General features: G+C 39.3%; 1 protein-coding gene across 26 annotated transcripts in view; it reads left to right on the top strand.

Annotated features, from left to right (window-relative positions):
- Positions 1-16,844, top strand: part of NDUFS4 (NADH:ubiquinone oxidoreductase subunit S4) — a 696,041-nt gene that overhangs the window by 446,034 nt on the left and 233,163 nt on the right. Inside the window, exon 1 of one of the 26 annotated variants that reach the window (XM_050794141.1) lies at positions 636-639. The exons of the other annotated variants lie outside the window; for them this stretch is intronic. The gene's annotated coding sequence lies outside the window, so the exon portion shown is untranslated. Of the gene's footprint in view, positions 1-635; positions 640-16,844 lie in introns of those variants that run through there. 26 annotated transcript variants of the gene reach the window in all.

Genomic DNA, 16,844 nt, shown 5'->3' with positions numbered 1-16,844 from the left:
CCCAATGAGCAGTAGCAAGATAGAAGGTATTTCCACGGTCTCTTGGAATTTCCTGAAGAAAGATAAAGACAATGAAGAGGTCACCAAAGACCACAGATCCATTGTGTAAAGTCTGCATTCATGCATATTTTATAGACAGGTATGGTAAGAGTTACAGATGTTACAGTTCTGTGAGCTTTTGGCTCCTAAGGGATTGAGATGGGCCAAAAATGCAGGTAAACAAAATACCGGCTGAAAATTCCTCTACAAGAATGCTTTGGAATATCACACCTGGATTTTGACTCCAAGCCACCACAAACAGAGTATTTGGGCTTACTGGCATTGAAACAAGAATATCCATGAGAGAAATCAGGGGGAGTAGATGGCTTAGGGGCCTGATAATGGGATATGTTTTGTCTCTTATCTTCTGGCTCAAATTCAGTGCAGGTGGAAAGTGACTAAAAATGGCTGCCTCATTGTGGCCTTTGGGCTTGGTAATTTCTACTCAGGTCTCGGTAAACAAGGATCCATCTCCCTCAGACAAAAGGCTCAAAAGAGAAACTTGGAGAAAATGTCTGACAGATCTGCCAAGAACTCAATGGGTCATAAAAAAAGAAAAATAATAATAAAACCAAAAGAAAAAAGAGAAAGAAATGGGGGAACTAAAGCCTCCTCACTTTAATAGGTGGTTAGAAACTGGCACAAGAGCCATTCTTGCAGTAAACCCATCTGGGGTCTTGAAGGAGGGCTCTTGTAAAGAACCAGTCGGTTAAACCTGAGAAAGTCAGTAACTAGATTATAACATACAGGGCAACATCTCAGCCTCATGTAACACTCAGGCAGAAGGAGAGGAGACACAGCTAGATTTAATTGAATACCTAATACACAAATGTTTGAAATCCTTTCATCAACTTGCTCATCCACTTGTCCTTCATTTCCAACTTACTGAGCTACAACCATCCTTCTGGGCTGGAGTTCTCAACCTCATCCGTACTGCCATTTTGAGCTGGATAATTCTTTGTGGCTGCTGTGTACATGGTTGAGCAGCATATCTGACCCTCTCACCAGATGCCAGTAGCAGCCTCCACCTTCCCCAAAATTGTGACAACCCAAAATGTCTCCATACATTGCCAAATGTCCCTGGGGGCAAAATTGCCCTTGATAAGAAGCACTGCTCTCCGATGAGGGACCAAGTAGGATAGTGAAGAGTATGAGCTCTGGAGCCAGCAGACCTAGGTGTAGGTTCGAATTTCACTTCCTGTCTGTGTGGCCTTGGGCAAACTATTAACCACCTTGACCCTCAGTATCCTTATGTGGGCCACTATTACCCTGTTGTGGTATTGGGAATATTAAATTAGATATACCCTGGCACATGATAGGTGTTCAATTTTCAGTTTTCTTCCCTCCTGTTACGCACGACTCTCAATTTAGAGACATCTTTCATAGTATTCTAACCTCTCTCCTTCTCCTACTTATCATCAAATCCTTTTTTACTTTTCCTCTGGTCTGCCCCCATGGTACAAACACTGAAGTGAAATCAAAAGACTTGGAATTATGCCATAGCTTTCTGCTTACTGGCTACATGAACTTAGACAAGTTATTTAACCTGCTTTTGGGTTCTCTGATATTAAATCAGTCTCATCATCTTGGTATCTACAAAACCGCATGAGTTTATCTCTTCCCTGCTCAAAAGCCTGATCTGGCCCTCTTTTGCTTTGTGAGTCATGCAAAACATGGATTGCAGGCTCCCTTTTCTTTACTCAACGAAATTTACATCTCAGTAAGTTGTTTTCAAACATGCCTAGGCATTAAGATGTCTTGTGAAGATTTTCAAAACAAAACACAGAGGCTCAAGGCACATCTGCAGAGAGTCTGATTTAATAGGTCCAGTGTGAGATTCAAGCAGCTTAGTTGGTTTGTTTGTTTGTTTGTTTGTTTGTTTATTTTGAAGAAAGAGTCTCACTCTGTCACCCAGGCTGGAGTGCAGTGGTGTGATTTCAGCTCACTGCAACCTCCACCTCCTGAGTTCAAGCAATTCTCCTGCCTCAGCCTCCCGAGTATCTGGGACTACAGGCACGTGCCACCATGTGCAGCTAATTTTTTTTTTTTATTATTATTATACTTTAAGTTCTAGGGTACATGTGCAGAATGTGCAGGTTTGTTACATATGTATACTGGTGCCATGTTGGTGTGCTGCACCCATCAACTTGTCAGCACCCATCAACTCGTCATTTACATCAGGTATAACTCCCAATGCCATCCCCCCCTCCACTCACCATAATAGGCCCAGGTGTGTGATGTTCCCTTTCCCGAGTCCAAGTGATCTCATTGTTCAATTCCCACCTATGAGTGAGAACATGCGGTGTTTGGTTTTCTGTTCTTGCGATAGTTTGCTGAGAATGATGGTTTCCAGCTGCATCTATGTCCCTACAAAGGACACAAACTCATCCTTTTTTATGGCTGCATAGTATTCCATGGTGTATAGGTGCCACATTTTCTTAATCCAGTCTGTCACTGATGGACATTTGGGTTGATTCCAAGTCTTTGCTATTGTGAATAGTGCCACAATAAACATACGTGTGCATGTCTTTATAGCAACATGATTTATAATCCTTTGGGTATATACACAGTAATGGGATGACTGGGTCAAATGGTATTTCTAGTTCTAGATCCTTGAGGAATTGCCCGCCATACTGTTTTCCACACTGGTTGAACTGGTTTACAGTCCCACCAACAGTGTAAAAATGTTCCTATTTCTCCACATCCTCTCCAGCATCTGTTGTTTCCTCAGTTTTTAATGATTGCCATTCTAACTGGTGTGAGATGGTATCTCATTGTGGTTTTGATTTGCATTTCTCTGATGGCCAGTAATGACGAGCATTTTTTCATGTGTCTGTTGGCGGTATGAATGTCTTCTTTTGAGAAATGTCTGTTCATGTCCTTTGCCCCCTTTTTGATGGGGTTATTTGTTTTTTTCTTGTAAATTTGTTTGAGTTCTTTGTAGGTTCTGGATATCAGCCCTTTGTCAGATGAGTAGATTGCAAAAATTTTCTCCCATTCTGTAGGTTGCCTATTCACTCTGATGGTAGTTTCTTTTGCTGCGCAGAAGCTCTTTAGTTTAATTAGATCCCATTTGTCAATTTTGGCTTTTGTTGCCATTGCTTTTGGTGTTTTAGACATGAAGTCCTTGCCCATGCCTATGTTCTGAATGGTATTACCTAGGTTTTCTTCTAGGGTTTTTATGGTATTAGGTCTGACATTTAAGTCTCTAATCCATCTTGAATTAATTTTCGTATAAGGAGTAAGGAAAGGATCCAGTTTCAGCTTTCCACTTATGGCTAGCCAATTTTCCCAGCAGCATTTATTAAATAGGGAATCCTTTCCCCATTTCGTGTTTTTGTCAGGTTTGTCAAAGATCAGATGGCTGTAGATGTGTGGTATTATTTCTGAGGGCTGTGTTCTGTTCCATTGGTCTATATCTCTGTTTTGGTACCAGTACCATGATGTTTTGGTTACTGTAGCCTTGTAGTATAGTTTGAAGTCAGGTAGCGTGATGCCTCCAACTTTGTTCTTTTGACTTAGGATCATCTTGGCAATGCGGGCTCTTTTTTGGTTCCATATGAACTTTAAAGCAGTTTTTTCCAATTCTGTGAAGAAAGTCCTTGGTAGCTTGATGGGCATGGCATTGAATCTATAAATTACCTTGGGCAGTATGGCCATTTTCACAATATTGATTCTTCCTATCCATGAGCATGGTATGTTCTTCCATTTGTTTGTGTCCCCTTTTATTTCACTGAGCAGTGGTTTGTAGTTCTCCTTGAAGAGGTCCTTTACATCCCTTGTAAGTTGGATTCTTAGGAATTTTATTCTCTTTGAAGCAATTGTGAATGGAAGTTCATTCATGATTTGGCTCTCTGTTTGTCTGTTACTGGTGTATAAGAATGCTTGTGATTTTTGCACATTGTTTTGTATCCTGAGACTTTGCTGAAGTTGCTTATCGGCTTAAGGATATTTTGGGCTGAGATGATGCGGTTTTCTAAATATACAATCATATCATCTGCAAACAGGAACAATTTGACTTCTTCTTTTCCTAACTGAATACCCTTGATTTCTTCCTCTTGCCTGATTGCCCTAGCCAGAACTTCCAACACTATGTTGAATAGGAGTGGTGAGAGAGGTCAGTCCTGTCTTGTGCCAGTTTTCAAAGGGAATGCTTCCAATTTTTGCCCATTCAGTATGATATTGGCTGTGGGTTTGTCATATATAGCTCTTATGATTTTGAGATACGTTCCATCAATACCGAATTTATTGAGAGTTTTTAGCATGAAGGGCTGTTGAATTTTGTCAAAGGCCTTTTCTGCATCTATTGAGATAATCATGTGGTTTTTGTCTTTTGTCTTTGGTTCTGTTTATATGCTGGATTATGTTTATTGATTTGCATATGTTGAACCAGCCTTGCATCCCAGGGATGAAGCCGACTTGATCGTGGTGGATAAGCTTTTTGATGTGCTGCTGGATTCGGTTTGCCAGTATTTTATTGAGGATTTTTGCATCAATGTTCATCAGGGATATTGGTCTAAAATTCTCTTCTTTTGTTGTGTCTCTGCCAGGCTTTGGTATCAGGATGATGTTGGCCTCATAAAATGAGTTAGGGAGGATTCCCTCTTTTTCTATTGATTGGAATAGTTTCAGAAGGAATGGTACCAGCTCCTCCTTGTACCTCTGGTAGAATTCAGCTGTGAATCCGTCTGGTCCTGGACTTTTTTTGGTTGGTAGGCTATTAATTATTGCCTCAATTTCAGAGCCTGCTATTGGTCTATTCAGGGATTCAACTTCTTCCTGGTTTAGTCTTGGGAGAGTGTACGTGTCCAGGAAATTATCCATTTCTTCTAGATTTTCTAGTTTATTTGCATAGAGGTGTTTATAGTATTCTCTGATGGTAGTTTGTATTTCTGTGGGGTCGGTGGTGATATCCCGTTTATCATTTTTTATTGCGTCTATTTGATTCTTCTCTCTTTTCTTCTTTATTAGTCTTGCTAGCAGTCTATCAATATTGTTGATCTTTTCAAAAAACCAGCTCCTGGATTCATTGATTTTTTGGAGGGTTTTTTTGTATCTCTATCTTCTTCATTTCTGCTCTGATCTGTTATTTCTTGCCTTCTGCTAGCTTTTGAATGCATTTACTCTTGCTTCTCTAGTTCTTTTAATTATGATGTTAGAGTGTCAATTTTACATCTTTCCAGCTTTCTCTTGTGGGCATTTAGTGCTAAAAATTTCCCTCTACACACTGCTTTAAATGTGTCCCAGATTTTCTGGTATGTTGTATCTTTGTTCTCATTGTTTTCAAAGAACATCTTTATTTCTGCCTTCATTTCATTATGGACCCTACTAGTCATTCAGGAGCACATTGTTCAGTTTCCACATAGTTGAGAATTTTTGTATTTTCAGTAGAGATGGGGTTTCACCATGTTGGCCAGGATGGATTCTTGAACTCCTGACCTCAGGTGATCCGCGGCCCTCAGCTCCCCAAAGTGCTGAGATTACAAGCATGATCCACCACGCCCGACACAAGTAGCTATCTTTAAAAAAACAATAACAAACAAATAAACTTCTCCCATGATGCTGATACATGGCCAGGATTAAGACCTACAGTCCTAGACTCTCAATCCAGTTAAGTGGACCTGCTTATCATCCTGAGCTCATGACTAACTCCCTCCTACCTCCAAAGGTTTGCCCAAATTACTGCCCCTACCTGGATTACTTCCCCAGCTCCTCTCAGCCAGTCCATGGCTTTTTCCTCTTTCAAAACTAACTCCCTTTAGGAATCTTCCCACTTTCCTCTGGTACTGGGACTTGCTCACCTAAGCAAATTCTTAATCCATGCATGATATGTGATGCTTAAAAATCAAAATTTATTTTTGAACAAAAATAACCAGCCTTCCTAGAGAACACTGAAGGCAGGGGAGTTATTACTGGCTAGAAGAGCACTTCCACAGTGTTCATATAATTAGGCCTCAGAAAAAAAATTCTGGAAGGACTTCTACAAAGGATATTACAAATCAGAACGTTGGTTTGAACTCTTCTTGTTTAACTGATGTCAAAGATAGTTTATGAGCCATATTTGAAGGACCATGTTGTTAAAGCTGAAAAAATAAAACTCTACAATTCATTTTTATCAACACACCTTGCTCATCATCGTTTGCTCTAAATATCTATTAGAGCTTTCTAAATATTAAGCCCACCATTAAAGGATGATTTATTATTCTGGATAATATGAAGAAATTGTACCACATAATCTGAACAAAACTTCAAAAATATTTTGAGCAACAGCAACGTTATTGGAGTAAGTGTGTAGGCTTCCAAGCTGATTAGTTGGGTGGAAATGCTCATTTGAATAAACAAATTATGACACATTTTCATTGTAAAAAGTTGTCACTATCCAACACAATATCTTAATAGTTTAATTACTGTTACTAATTTGAAGTCTGTTTGATTAGAGTGGTAGTTCTCAATGAGGGGACATTTGGCAATGTCTGGAAATATATTTGATTGTAACAACTTGGGAGAAGGGTGCTACTGGCATCAAGAAAGTAGAATGTAGAGGCTCAACATCCTATAATAGCAAAGACAGCTCCTCCCTCCCTTCAACAGAAAAATTGTCTGACCAACAATGTCAATAATGCCACTGTTGAAAACACTAGATTAGGGTTTCTATGGCTCTGTGACATGTTTTCTTGTACATTTTGGTCTGTCTCCTCTCTGTAGTAGGAATTTCCTCCTCCTCATACTACTCAGTGCAAACCTGTATAGATAAAAGCAATGAGAGAAATGCTACGTGACTAGTTAGCAAATTTTCTCTCTAATTGGAAATCCACATTAATCAGAAGTCATTGTCCCAAGAAGGCATGACAGACAATAGCATAATATCTTGACTGCAAATGTGGACTCTGGAGCCAACCTTCCTGGGTAGAAATCTCAGCTCTGCCATTTATTTACCAGCTCTGTAACTTGGGGCAATTAACTTACCTTCCTCATGCTCCAGTTTCTTCATCTGTAAAATGGGAACAATACTATCTCTTACATTGCTTTTATGAAGGCAAAATAAATTATGTGTTTGTTAAATAAAGTGCTCAGCAATCATTAGTTATTATTATTTAAATAAAAATCATTGCAAAGATTAAAATGCTACACATTTGCAGAGAGTGCAAAGTCAAGTAAACTCATGATTAGTATCAATAGGGCATCAAAGCAGTGGCCCTTTATCTTGGCTGGACATCAGAATCACCCAGGAAGCTTAGGAGGGGAATAAAACTTAATGTCCAGGCAACACTCTAGACCAATTAAATCAGAATTCCTAGAGATGGGACCCACGTATTAGTATTTCCTTAAAGCTCTCTACATGATTCCAATGTGTAGCTTAATTTGAAGATTACCACATTAAAGTTATATAAAAAGACTGTTTCTAAGTGAGATGATAAAAAGAGGGCCTATTAAGAAAAGAAACAAAGGCTTGTGAAAAAAAGTAAGAGGTGGAGAATAATCTTTGAGCTAATGAATAAATTTAGATTAATAGAGATACAGAGATAAGAATACAATAGTTCCTATTCTTTGAAATATTTATAATCCCTTTGGAAGTATAATATATAAGGTGCAATGGGAACAGGAAGGAAGAAGCACTGAAATGTAGCCATGTGAGAACGTGACTGTAAAGCAATTTATATAGAGTTCAGTGAGAAAGAAAAAACTGTAGAAAGTTGGGGAGGTAAGAATATCCAACACCAAGAGTTTTCAACTGGAGATAGTCACCTAGGATAGAGTGACAAGATTTTCAAAATGAAAAAGCAATCCCACCAATCCCACTGACAGCTCAACAGAGTTCTGAGTAACCAAGGAAAATCTATTTATTGTTGATTTGTTTAATGTTAATTTCATAGATATTAAGTACCTTGTTTCCTCATCCCAGGAACCCTGACAAACCAGACACACAACCTTAAAAACTGATTGACTCTACTGGGTCCCATGTTTCACAACATTCTGCTGACACTGTGCAGAATTACAATCCCCAAGGAAATTCAACCACCAGTTTAAGAGCAGATCACCACGTAAATCTACTAATGAAAAGGAATGGATATTTTCTATTCTTACCCCCAGAATCAAATGTAGCAGATAATAATTCGTATCTCAAAGACTTTTTAACATTCAGGACCAAGCCAATTTTTAAGAGCGATAATACCAGAAACCCCTATTTTCAGAAACTTTCTTTTTTTTTTTTTTTTTTTTTTTTGAGACACGGTCTTCTTCTGTCCCTTGGGCTAGAGTGCAGTGGCACAATCACCACCCACCGCAGCCTAGACCTCCCAGGTTCAGGTGATCCTCCCACCTCAGCCTCTTAAGTAGCTAGTACTACAGGTGCATGCCATCACTCTGGGCTAATTTTTTTTCTTGTCTTTTCTGTAGAAACGGGGTTGTACCATGTTGCCCAGGCTGGTCTCAAACTCCTGGGCTCAAGCAATCTGCCAGCCTCCCAAAGTGCCGGGATTAGAGGCATGAGCCACCGCACTTGGCCAGAAGCTTTTATCCTACTGACCTGGATGTTGGTCTCTGGAACACCAAAGTTTTGTTTTTGTTTTGTTTAATTTTGCCTACCACATTAACTTCAAAGTATGTGCAATCTTTACTTGGTAACCACTGAAAAAAAGTGATTCTAAATACTGGGAGAAGTTTTCATTTTGTACATTTGGCTCTCCAAAGGCCTGTTAAACAGATCAAAACCTATATATGGGAGGAAAGCTACCCCCACTCACTCAAACAAAGCATGAGCCTTGATATCTTGTTTTATTTTTCTTTGTGCATCCTATTACGGACCCATGTAATAATGCAAGACCACCACACAGGGTAAGGAGCATGAATTATAACAGCTGTGGTCTCAATGCAGGAACCACAGCACACTGTGAAATTCTCCATAGCTCTGGATCACAATTAGAGTAACACCTGTGCAAAACAGGTTTCTTCTGATCCCCTAAAAAGCCCTCTATTTTATGCAGGCCCAAATTGTGTTTGTTGTTCTTAAGCCAGTTCCCTGCCTTGGAATTTAGACAATCATTCAACTGCTTAATTTCATCCCTCTAAAGCAATCCAGAGAGTTCATGGGAGATATATCAATGAGTCAGTTCATTCCTGCCTCACCCAACCCTTCCCTATGTGACTCCCTGGGCAAGATAACTTTTACAGAGATGAAAAAGAATATCCTTTGTCTATGACACATAATGGCTTTTTATGAAGTCAAATCTTTCATTGCATTGACAGAGTAGGGGAAAGCTGGGCAAAGGGTATGATTCCTCCATTTCTGCAGGACCTATTCCACCAGTAAAAGAGAAACAATTGATGCCCCAAAGGAAATGGTTACCGAATTGAGGCAATCACTTACGCTAAAAAAAGTCTGTGATTTCTGCTTTAAAAGGGTCAGAACAATGTCATTCTTGGACACTACTGAAAACGTGATTAAGACAACTCTGCAGACGTCCACAATAGGGACAGGAAATGTCAGACTCAAATTTTCAGGCTCAATTATTCATCTCATAAATAAATTTTGAAGATGGGTTTGTCTTATGAAAGTTGAGAAGTACAGTGTTTAGCAGTTATACAAACCCTAAGACTTGGCTCCTCAAAACCATTTCTGTTGGTTTTGGAATGTTGTCTGCATCCAAGTAGCTGACAAAGTTTTTTTATTATTATTATTAATAACACGAGACTTTAAGAAAGGTATGAGCTCTTTGAGTGAGAAAAGAGACTCTGGCTTTTTTCCATTTTTCCAGTCTTACTATGGACCAATGGCTGCTGATTTTCTACTTAAACTTTGCCCTTGTGTCTTTTCTACTAATGATAATACATTATTCAATCCAGGATAAATTCAGAATCAGGATGTTGGGTCCTTTAAGAAGCCTTACAGAAACAAATGCACAAGGAAATTGGTTGAAATCTCAGTAGGTGATAATTATAACAATTGTTCTCTTAGCCTGGCCACTGAGAGGGCATCTACAGAACAACTTATTGCTGTTACACATCCATCATAAAGTATCAGAACAAGCATGCATCCCCTTGAGTCTTTAAGGTTTCTAGTACTCTCATCGTTCTCATTGTTCGATATAGTCTAACACACTAAAATCTGTGAAGCCTTGTAAAAAACACCTGTAAGTCCTAGATCCTGCCCTCTAGGAGCTTACATTTGTAGACAGTAGACCACACTTACTTGTGCCATAAATGCACTTAAATTAAATGTTCAGCATGGGCTACACACCATGGGGTTTTCAGAAGTATGAAACATGTTTCATCCTCATGAGGCAATGGACTTGGAGAGACAAGGTATTTGCTAGAAAGGAGATCAACAAGGACTGGAAGCATCACAGAAAAGCTTAGGAGAAGGTGTGTCTTTAGCTAGGCCTTGAAAAATGGGTAAGATTTAGGTGGAAGGAAGACATTTGGACAAGAGGCTATGATAAACGAAAATGTAAAGACAGGAATGAGGATGGCAGTCATGTGGGACTCAAAGAGGATTTTCCCCCCTTCTTTTTTCCTTTGGTCTTATTAGATCCATCTGATGGGGACAAGGTCAGAATTATTTGAAAGGATTTTGCCTCATCTGCATGGACTTCCTATGGAAACAGAAAGACAAGAGAGCCTTTGAGTGAGGGAACAGTGATAGTTCAGTGGATTGGAAACGTCTGTGTCCAGAAGGAAAAAAAAAAAGGAGTGAAAAGGGTTGTAATTTTAATACAGTGTGTAGAGTGCTGCCATGGAAACATACAGTCCTGGGGCCAGGAAGGTTCCCAGAAAGATATGACTCCCTTCTTTCACTCAGCTAGCTGACACACACACATACACACACACACACACATACAAGCACACACACACATCATATCATAGATCTGGTTAAACTTGGCTGCCAATTACACAGACTGTGAGGATGCAGAACACTCTGGGTGATGTTCAAGTTTCTCATCCTTCTGTCTGACCCCATACTCTCCTATCCATGTGCTCCTGTAATTCCACATTAAACCTCTTAATTGGCTTCCACCAAAATCCACTCATGCCCCAGCATTTCTTGAATTTATTACCTTGATTACAAATTTAGACAGTCATGAAGAGACATTGCATCTTAGAGCACATGACTTTCTGTCATCTGGGTGGATCCACTAGTACTAATCTCTCCTTCCTTCTCTCCAAGAAGTGAGCAAGTTCTCTGCTTGTCTAGCTCAAAAGAGCTCTATCCCTATCAGGTATTGTGTTCTACTTGGGCGAGGGGATGATTACAAGCCCAAACCTCAACATTATACAATACACCCATATAACAGATCTGCACATGTACCCCCTGAATCTAATTTTTTTAAAGACCTCTATTCATAATATTGAAAGCTCATTCTATACTCCAAGTACTTTCTCAAACAGGACATTTGCCCGTCTAAGTGAATTCTGGTGAATGCAATTTTCCCCATCTTGTTAAGAGGGAGTAGAGTGGTGGTTGCTGAGGGCTGGTGGGAGGGGGAAATGGGGAGGTAACAGTTAAAAGGTACAAAATTTCAGTTATGTAAGATAACTAAGTTCTACAGATCTACTATACAGCATAGTGCCTATAGCTAATGACATTCTCTTATTGTATACTTAAATTTTGCTGAAAGGATAGATCTTATATATATTTTTTTTTTCTTTTGAGATGGAGTTTCGCTGTGTTGCCCAGGCTGGAGTATAGTGGTGTGACCTCGGCTCACTGCAACCTCCGCCTCCCAGGTTCAAGTGATTCTCCTGCCTCAGCCTCCTGAGTAGCTGGGACTACAGGCGCATGCCACCATGCCTGGCAATTTTTTGTATTTTTAGTGAGATGGGGTTTCATCATGTTGGTCAGGATGGTCTCGATCTCTTGACCTCTTGATCCACCCGCCTCGGCCTCCCAAAGTGCTGAGATTACAAGCATAAGCCACCACGCTCGCTGGATAGATCTTATATTACATGTTCTTACCACAAACAAATTAATGATAATACTAATAAAGGGGGCAGGGGGAAACTTTGAGAGGTAATGAATATATTTATGGCCTTGATGATGGTATTGGTTTCACAGGGCTACACTTATCCCAAACTCATCAAGCTATATATATTAAATACATACAGCTTTTCATATGTCAGTCATATTGCAATCAAGTGTGTGTGTTTTTTTTTAACCTTCCCCTAAGTGAGGGAGAGAAGGGGAATATTATCAGTCTTTCACAGCTTTTACCAAGTTCTCCCTCCAAGGGAAAGGAAAGGAGAAGATACAGCACATTGACGACTCGGCATTCAGTTCCCTTTCACACCAGCCTTTCTCACTCCATGGCCTTGACATCCCTCTATCCTTCTCCTAACACCTTGGAGAAAGCCAGTCTCTAAAGATCCTATTAGAATCCTCATCCAGCTTTGCCTCTTCATTTACCTAACGGGTCTCTTCCACTCAGCTCAACCACAAAGGACTTCTCTGGCAACGGAGGTCTCCAAAGAACCTAGAGGAAGAAAGTCCTGTGAATATACCACTATTGTTAATGGAGTTGGCAGCGCTAGGGCTTAAGGGAGCCCCAAGAATGGATGAACTCTCAACCAAAACCTTGTGCCACATTTTCTTCACCCTCAGAGTTAGAGGCCTCCCTGGATCTTCGGGTCCACCCAGTGAAGGGATATTGTTAAGTAGGCACCCTGCCCTTGGCAGCTCCTCTCCCTAGGGCCTCAACCACATACAAGAGAGGATTAGGTGTTTACGTGAGCATCATAGCTCACGGAGGTGGAGTAGTTTACCTCTCTGGCTTTTATCCCATTTCCTGACATTCATTTCTGGAAAAGTAAGGGGTTTTCCTGCCAGTAGGAGTTTGCCACAAAATGTCTTTTCTCTCTCTTAACAAAACCATACTTTCAAATCAAGATGTCCTGTGTATGTTCTTACATCTCATAAATTGCCTGAAGCTACCACGTGTCTTGTTTATGATTCAGCATATTACAAGCTTCTTTCTGAAGTAGCCAATATTAAACAGTGCTTTTTCCTGCAAAGGCTATCTTATCTATCTCAAAATGGTTTCCATAAATTTACTCTAAATACAAATGGAATTTCCAAAATTAGCAAGAGTTTTAGCAGATTCCACAAGCTCCTCCTCTCCCTGCACAATGCACTCTACAGTTTGGAAGTCATGGTAAGGCTGTACTCCTGGTTCAGTACAGTCTCTTAATTCAAATGATACTGGACAGAATCCCAAAATAAAACAGAGATGTCAAATGAGAACTTTGAAATCTGTTTAAATTTGGACAACTGCAAATTCTGTAGGACTGTGAAAGGCAGAGTTCTGCGATTCCTGCCAGGGCTCAGGAGTGGCTTCTTTGGGCTTCTGCCTTGCACTGCAACACATCCATCCAGGAAGGAAGCCAAGTCTGGTCACTGGTTTCTGCAAAAATCTATTCACACCCAAACATATTTTGAGTTTAGAACCTGTAGAAAGACTTGGAGAAAGTTTCATGGGTATATATTTCACACCCCCCTGTTCTCTATCTATATTCTTCTCTCCCTCCCTCTCTCTTTCTCTCTCTTTCCTTCTCTCTATCTCTGCAGAAACACTCTTCCTTTTGTCCTACATGGAACAATTCTGTGTGCAGTCAGAACCTCTGGCTGGGAGAAGAAAGTGAGTTCAATGTTTTGTGTGTGTGGTTTTTTTGTGTTTTGTTTTGTTTTGTTTTGTTTTTGAGATGGAATTTCCCCCTTGTTGCCCAGACTGGAGTACAATGGCACAATCTCAGCTCACCGCAACCTCCACCTCCCGGGTTCAAGCAATGTTCCTGCCTCAGTCTCCCAAGTATCTGGGATTACAGGCATGTGCCACCACGCCCGGCTAACTTTGTATTTTTAGTAGAGACAGGGTTTATCCATGTTGGTCAGATTGGTTTTGAACTCCCAACCTCAGGTTATCCACCCGCCTTGGCCTCCCAGAGTGCTGGGATTAAAGGCATGAGCCACCGCACCCAGCCCAAGTTCAATGTTAAATCTGTGATATCAGAGATGACTGTGGGGCAATGAGCTTGGGATGTCCAACTACCAGTGGAGTATCAGTCGAAAATCACTTTCATTGTCAACTAAGATGAATTCTATACTCAGGCTGGAGGCAGTGGTGCAATCATGGCTCACTGCAGCCTCCACCTCCTGGGTTCAAGCAATTCTCCCACCTCTGCCTCTGAAGTAGCTGGGACTACCATGCCACCACATCCGGCTAATTTTTTAAAAAATTTTTTGTAGAGATGAGGTGTCACTATGTTACCCCAGCTGGTCTCAAACTCCCAGGCTCAAGCTATCCTCCTGCCTCAGCCTCCCAAAGTGCTGGGATTACAGGCAGGAGCCACTGTGCCCAACCTCAAATCCCCTAATTCTTGTGTTCCAGCTTGCCGTGTGGGTTAAAATATGGTCTTATTTGTTTTCTTCAGCAATTTCCATATGTGCAGTTTTTATTTTATCCACTGGATTATAAATTCCTTAAAATTAGCAATAAGACTTTTTTCCTTTCATTTTTTCTATAATTTCTACTATCATAATGTGCTACATTCCATCAGTAAATGTTGTTAACTGAGTGGCCAACTAACTAGGGAGAAGTATTGTGGAATGTAATTTGTTGCAAGAATTCTAGAGTTGTAGATTGCAGAAATACTTAGAAAGGGGACAGCAGGCCTGGGTTCAGAGGAGAAAAACAAAAGTGAAAACATTAAGGAAGAAACTAAAAGAGAGGGAAAAAAATATGGAGGCAGAAAAAATGAGCCCTCTGAAGGGAAAACAAGGATATGTGTAAGATTAGTTGGGGCAAGCTGAGCCCCTCCAATGGAAGTATATGGAGAAAAGATTCCTGCTCCAAATATTTTCAGCTTGAACCAGCAAAGGGAAGCACATGATTGGTGACTGAACTTGAATTTATTAGGTTGAAACATATGACATTGCTAATATTCAGCTATTTTTTTACCTATGGAAACAACAATACCATATGATTCAGCCATAGGGAATTCAGTAGGTAATTATACAGGATGGTGGAAAATAACTGGAATACATGATTCCTTTTTTCTTTTTTTGTCTAGTAGTTTTAAGTTAATGAAAATACAGGGATACACTAAAATTATCACTAGAACACGACAAAAATCAACTGTTTGTACTTATTTCCTTACATCTTTAGTATTTATACGTGTATATTTATATATACGTTATATTAACTGTATGCATAATTATGAAATCAAGTACATGATATGACAGTCCCTTTAATTATCAAGCCAAAGACTATTAGAAGGGTCAGGTAACTTGTTCTTTTTACTTTGTATATGAGTATTCCACAACATCTCCAAGGTCTATGGAGAGTAGAATGAAAAAGACGTCACAGTTGTTGTCATTTATCCCTAGCCAGGGAATGAAATGACAACCGAGTCCTGTGTCAGATCTTTTTCCTTCCCCTAAAATGAAAGTGAAAGGGGTGGGAGTTGCTAGAATTAGGTGTTTGAAAACTAATAGATGGAATCTGTGATCAAATGGAAATGCAATTCTTATCAGAGGAAAATATTGCCCATGGAAGCATAGATGTTATTCTTCAACACAGCTCACTAACTGAATAGGATTCAGTGCCAGTGAGTATAAAGAATAATAATACTATAACTATATATATGGCTGGCTTGAGAATTTCTCCTTTGCAACTTTACTTGCTCCAAGAAATGACAAATTGAAGTTTAACAAATACAATAATTGTTGGTCTTTGTTTATTTCTTTTTAAGAGAAAAAGAAAGAACAGAAACTTCACAGTTGGGAAAAGAAAATACCTCATGGATGTGGGTTTTATTGCAAGCTATGCATCTGAGTTAAAGATGTTAATGCTGAATTCGCCCACCAAGATCAAAACTCCTACAAAACTCTTCCAGCTGCAGCATTTATGGCTCCAGGTTTTGTTTCAGAAAGTGAGGAATATGTTCCAGGATTATGATCTTATTTCTCTTTCTTGCCTGTTGTAAGCATAACCATAGTCTGCTCTTTTAATGCTATGAAAATGTTCAGTTGGCATTGTTTTTCCCACAACCATGGAAACACCTGCTTCTAAATTAATTTATAATCTATTTTACACCTATGGCTGCAAGCCATAGTCTAGTTTATTTTTTTAAGGAATTTTGGTAAAGCATATAAGAAAGTTTATAATGTCTGCTTCTTCTCTGTTTTGTTCCTCATGACATAATGTTGGCTTTTACACATTTCATTTTATGTCCAGCTTTTTAAGATGCTAATAATACCTAAAGATATGTGATATGTTGGAATATATGTAAAGTTTTTTTCTGAGTCTTTCAAAGCATATCCCAACACAGATATTGTACACCACACATACTTTTCTTGAATCTTGGGCCCAATTTCTCCTTTTATTTGGCCAGACTAAAGCATGCAGTAAAGTATCTTTCAAGTTATTTTAACAAAAAAAGAAATCTGAGTATGCCCACAACTTCACTAACTTCAAATATGAGTGATTCACTTCTGTAAAAATATGTATTTCCTGCTTAGATTTTATGTTAAGGTAAAGAGAAGTTTTTAATACATCCCAGATGATCCTATGAAAGAAGGATTATGAAAATCAACCTACCTACTGTTTCTTTGACTTTTCTTTGTTATGTGTATCAATTACAGTGACACAAAACTTCACAACTAAAACAACATTAAGGCTATTTTAAATATTATATTGAATTTACTATTGAGTTCATATATGTTCATTTTTAAATATATTTTAAGAACATTATAAAAGCAATCAAAGAAAATAACAAAGAAACACAAACTAAATCAACTTCAGTAACAGAAATGT

Source organism: Macaca thibetana, chromosome 6, assembly GCF_024542745.1.
Source record: "Macaca thibetana thibetana isolate TM-01 chromosome 6, ASM2454274v1, whole genome shotgun sequence".
Taxonomy (NCBI): domain Eukaryota; kingdom Metazoa; phylum Chordata; class Mammalia; order Primates; family Cercopithecidae; genus Macaca; species Macaca thibetana.
The sequence above is the reverse complement of the archived record's forward strand: the minus strand, read 5'-3'. Positions and strand labels throughout refer to the sequence as shown.